The sequence below is a fragment of the Pelobates fuscus genome, chromosome 1, assembly GCF_036172605.1.
Source record: "Pelobates fuscus isolate aPelFus1 chromosome 1, aPelFus1.pri, whole genome shotgun sequence".
Taxonomy (NCBI): Eukaryota; Metazoa; Chordata; class Amphibia; order Anura; family Pelobatidae; genus Pelobates; species Pelobates fuscus.
Genome location: NC_086317.1, coordinates 257,810,904 through 257,816,903, shown reverse-complemented (window position 1 = coordinate 257,816,903; position 6,000 = coordinate 257,810,904).

Below are 6,000 nucleotides of genomic sequence, written 5' to 3'. Positions count from 1 at the left end.
ATGTGATATTGTCTTAGGCTCACTGGATAAACCCCATGTTTCAGTTCAATTTTTATTGGTGGAATATTGCGGGCCAGTCCTGGTGGGTTGTTCTCTGCCCAAACTCCTGGTATGTTAAACAATGTCTCATCACTCCTAGGGTTTTGGCTAGTCAACACTGTATAAAGTCGCCACTCTTCTTCCTTTGGTACGGATAAAGTCATAATACCTGAAGGTCCATTAAACTTTAAAGATGTTGTTCCATCTGGTAGGAACGTAATCTGCGCTTGTAATTTGGATAGCATATCACGTCCCAGCAATTGGACTGGACATTCAGGCATATAAAGGAATTGGTGTTTTACTACGTGGCCTCCCAATGTACAGAGTCGACTTTTAAGAACCGGTCTTTCAGCACTTCTTCCAGTTGCTCCTATCACAGTAATAGTCCTTCCAGATGGAGGAGCAACTAGATTAGTCACCACTGAATGTTCAGCACCAGTGTCGATCATGAACGCACTCCTTTTCCCCCCTATTGATACATCGACCATAGGCTCCGCTCGACCAAGGGGGATGGAGCCCGGTCGGTATCAATAGTCCTCCATGACCGTGTCAGCCAATCCTACGAAGTCCCTACCTTCTCTATCGCGGGACCTTTGCGCTGCTGGAATATATCTGTCTTCCCTAACACTTCCTCTGTTCCCATTACTCCCTCTATAACCATTACTCCCTCCGGGGCCTCCTCTACCTCTCGCTCTGCCTCTAAAGTTTCCGTAGCCTGCCCTGGGTAGGACCCTCTCGTACTGCTCTCTTTGCGGACATTCGTTCCTCCAATGCCCTTCTTCCTTGCAATACGCACACTGATCCCTACTCAAAGGCTCCCTACTCCATCTATTATTGCCTCTATCTGGGCCCCGTTTATCTACGCCTGCGATCGCTACCGCTAGCATATCAGCCTTTTTACGCATCTTGCGCTCCTCCTCTTTCTTGCTTTCTGTTTCCCTATTCATATACACCTTATTAGCTACCTCCATTAGTTGGGTGATTGACATACCTGCAAACCCTTCTAGCTTTTGTAGCTTGCGCTTAATATCTCCGTAAGCTTGGCTGACAAAGGCGGAGTTCACCATTCGGGAATTGTCTGCGTCTTCCGGATTAAAGGGGGTGTACAAGCGGTACGCCTCCAATAATCGGTCATAAAAGACACTGGGCGCTTCATCGCTTTTCTGGATCACCTCAACTGTCTTCGACATGTTAATGGCTTTCTTTCCTCCGGCTTTCATGCCAGCAATTATAGCGTCTCTATAGGCTCTGAGTTGAACCATATCAGCACCATTTACGTTCCAATCGGGATCAGTGTTGGGATAATGTGTTGCGGCCCATGCTGCTGGATTAGCTTGGTTCAAAGCACAAGTTAAGGTCACAATACAATTATTAGTGGTTATGGTGTTAAACATGCAATGGACGACAATGATTAGTACTTATTATATAATGTCAGTAAATATACAGGGTTATGGTACCGTGCACTATAATACAGCAACACACTATTAACACTCTCGCTAGACGGCTGAGCTCGCGCTATCTAACAAGATATACACTTTACTAAACAATCGTTAACACATTTACAATTCCCAACTAAACTATTGGCCAGTACCTTGAATGGACTACCTAAAACTATATACACCCGTTTTGGTTAGCCACACTGCCCAATCACCACATATATAGCGAGCTAGAGAACCGAATTTACACAGGCGCCTCTTAGTCGCACTATCAAAAGTCTAGTGGGTTCCAAATTTACACGCCTTCCCACTTAGCCCAGATAGGATGAGAACTAGCGAACCGAATTTACACAGGCGCCGCTTAGTCTCCCGGTCCCTCCGACCTAGCGAACGTAATATACACCCTAGAACGCTAGTCTAGACAAGACACCGGTGTCCGGCTAGGGCTATTTACACCAGGACCCCGCCTGACTAACCAAATCAAACGGTCTGACTAAAGAGCGTTCGATCGAGCGGTGCGCCTTCGCTCCTTCCCTCCGACAGAGGGGGCAGATACAGATTCAAAAACCCCTTTGGGCCTACCGCACAATCGGTATACCCCTAGCGGGTCCTGCCGTCTAAAACAGCAGTTATCTTACCTCCTCGTTCCTGAACCTGAGTTCACACTCATCGACGGGGACACCCCAGCACTTCTCACGTAGAGGCCGATGATCTCCTGGACAACAGACCAGTGGCGCCGAGACGAAGGGAGGTCCACGCAGAAGTTCAGGGGTGCAGCCGTAGAGAACGTGGGCAAAGATAGACCGTCTCACGCCTCTGCCTCTCAGCTACCGTTGAACGATGAGCTTCCCGGCCAATGCACCAAATGATACCGGAGAAACTGACGGAAGCCAAGCACAGAGAGATGGACACAGGTTTCTTCAGGAAGGAAGAGATTCTTTATTGGATCACCGATCGGGACTCAGAGGGACTAGCGTCACCAAAATACAGCAAAGTCTGAGTACTGAATACATAGAGTACATTCCTTATATAGCACTGTAGCTCCTCCCACAATTAACTACACCCACACATACCCTTAACCTATTTAATAAATAGAGTCTAAACTCATCCATCCGGTCTAACCACGTGGCTCATCTGATACAAAGGAGAGGGACGCGTAATTCCAGTTCTTACATTCCTGCACCTGGTCAGTACAGTGATGACAGTATCTTAGCTACGTGTTATTAACTAACTGATACTACAAACACATATACATACATATGCCTTGTGGCAATCTTAGCCTGCTAAACTTGTATTTTACTGGAATTACATCACAATGCTTTTTTGTTAAATGCAAAAAAGTACTTCATGTACACTCTTGACTCTGTATCTATTCCATGACAAATTTCCTGTGGCTGAGATTGTGCTTGACATCTATGTTGTATTTAACATTCACAATAAAAATGTTCTTCTTTTTTTTTTAAAGATACCCAGGATATTGGGTCTCTGCTGCAGCATCCCACGAGCCACAAGCTGGCAGCTGAGCCAAACCCAGATACCAGCTCCACCTGCTCTGAGCTAAACCTGGAGGGACAAGAGGAATGCCACCAGGCCCACACTTGCCGCAAGCTGAAGACGATGACTTAGCCCCGGCCACAAAACAGGATATATGGCAACTAATGCAAGAGATGAAGCCAATGTCCGATGCTGATATAAACCTGGCTCGGACAGAGATACAGTCAGTGACAACACAAATTCAAGCCTCTGAAGAACAAACAAACTGACTGGAATAACTGACTGGAATAAATATAGCTAACAACTAAATTGCAAGCATTTTATTTCTCTCCAACCATTTTAAGCCTTAACAAACATGTATTGCTTTTTCATATGGGAACAGCTAGTACTGATAGTTTAATATATGGATAAGTGCATGTATGTAGAACCATACAATGTACCCTTATTATAGTTTTGACCATTTAAGTGAAGCATGGAGCTAGGAGGTATATTGGAAGGAGCCACAATATTAACTGCTATAAGGGTTATCAGTTGTCACAGCTACCAGGCACACAGGAAGACACTGCAATCTCCTGCTGTCTATTTCTTATGAAATGTGTGGACAAATTGGTGCTGGGAAATGATGCATTTGTGATTTACTGATATGGTGACAAGCCAACTGGCATGTAATTTATGGTCTCTCCTCAGTGAATGAAAATGTGTTGCTTGCTGCTACTTTTAAGCCAAGTCTTTGCAATTTTAAGATTTTAGGATTACTTTCCTCTTAATCGACGTGTCCTGTGCGATGGAAAAGTTATAAATGCATTCTATCGATTCATTCAAAAAAGGGGACTTTTGTAGCTAACCAGTGAGCTGCAATAAATGAACAACACAGTAACAAAATTTACACTATAGTGGTATGATTGGTTAAAATGTTCAACTCAGTTATATAGTGAATTTTTCGACACCTAAATTTATGATTTGAATATATTTACATACAGCATTTTGATATTAATCATTTAAATATTTTAGCTAGAGCAAAGTAATATACACAGTGAATTGATATGTGTGGTAGCGTAACCACCAGAGTGGGAACCCTTTATACCACTCTAAAGAATTAACATAAAATACATACAATAGGTGGAGCACATGTCTGATGTCTCTAAAATAAGACAAAATAATATAGTACAGTATTGCCAGTACAAACAATGTATGGCTGTATAGGGTATCAAATACTCACAAGCCTGGAGCCAAATATAAGCATATGGCTCTCATGGGTAGCACAGAAGGACTCTAATGCCTCGTTTCCACTGAGCGGATCGGTTCGGTTCAGTTCGGTACGGTTCGCTATTTTGGGTGTTTCCATTATGAAAGTGGTCCATACAAGCGAACCGTACCAATCCATTCAGGGTCCTGCTTCAGATGTAGGGCCATAGAAAATGGAACGGTTCGGTTAGGGCGGAACTACTATACAATCCATTGATTGGTGGACAGGAAGAGCATTTTTTCTAAACCCTGCATGGCCCTGAAGGTCTGACTTGCAGTGGAAACGCTCACCAGAATGGGCTGGTCCATTCTAAACCTTCCAAACTGTACCAACCCGAACCGATCCGCTCAGTGGAAACGTAGCATTAGTAGGATGTCCCCATCCTTCTTTCAGTTATTCTTGTACAATCTTTAGGACTTCTGGAGTAAAAGCAAATTGGACAGCTCAATTCCCAAAAAGATGCTTTATTAAATGAAGTAAAATCAATGAAATGCACTAGGTGTGGCTAGGGCTGCATAAAAAGAAACAAAAGTGATTTAACTCCTAAATGACAGAGAATTGAGCAGTGAGACTGCAGGGGCCTGATCTATGCACCAAAACTGCTTCATTAAGCATAAGTTGTTTTGTTGCTTAGAGTGTCCATTTAAATAATGCGTGTATTCAAGAAGAAGGTATACGTAGCACATACTCATACACTATGATCATTTTGTCTTCTTTTTATCCATATATACCATTCTAAAGAAAAATAGCACATGGAATCAAAATAAACAGAGATGGAACGGCAACAGACTATTAGATCTGTTTTGAAGAATAACTGCAGGACTGCAAACAACAAAAGTTTTTATTTTTATATATATATTTTTTTTCTTCTTTATTTTTGCAGTGCATAAAGATGCGTACAGACAAGCCAGCAATGCCCCAACAGCTATAGCAGGCAATTCAAAATACATGTTAGGATACATGTGTGGCATTGCAATATAACATCACTAATTTTATACTGTAAAGTCAACAAAAGTTTTAATGCCATTATTTAATTCCATTATAGAAATTATCTCACAAATCCCTGGTTATTTTGACAGTTCTTATGTGCCTTTGGTCCCAGAGAGGTTAAGACCTAATTTTGGCTTGGATTGGATGCCAAGAGACCAAACAATATCTATATAATATTTTTTTCAGGAATACACGAATACTAATAGCATTTTCGCACCTAGCTGATTGTAAGATTCCAAGGTTAATAATGGCCTGTTTTCTCAGTTTTAAAAGTGTGACTATGTGCGGAGGGTAACACTCCCATGTGAGAGCATATTAATGTATCTTTAAGAGGTAATAATACTGTTTTTTTTTTTTATTCTGACAGAAAAAAAAATCCCAATTAAGCATTTATGAAGAAGTCCATTAGATAAACAGTGAGTCGGTTTGCTGGCAAAACCTCCAAAGTTTAGATTAAAATACATTGTGACAAACTCCCCTTTTCAAGTGAGTTTGCCACGAGCTCCTGGAGGAGCCTGCTTGCCCGCCTCCTGCCCACAGACTACGGGCCCAGCAGGGAAACCTGTAAAAGACTACCAAGCTTGACTGAATGTTAGCACTGATTTCCCTGGAACTGTTTTGGGCATGGGGCCATGCTTGAGGTTGGTCAAAACTATGACTTCCAGGAAATTCCTGAACCCGTGAACCGATCTGGGTGATTTTTGGATATGTTGTTCACCCAGATCGGGCTATTTATGGGGATATGTTGGATTTTGGGGTACTTTCTGAACTTTGTGAAAATGTGTTTTTTCTGCC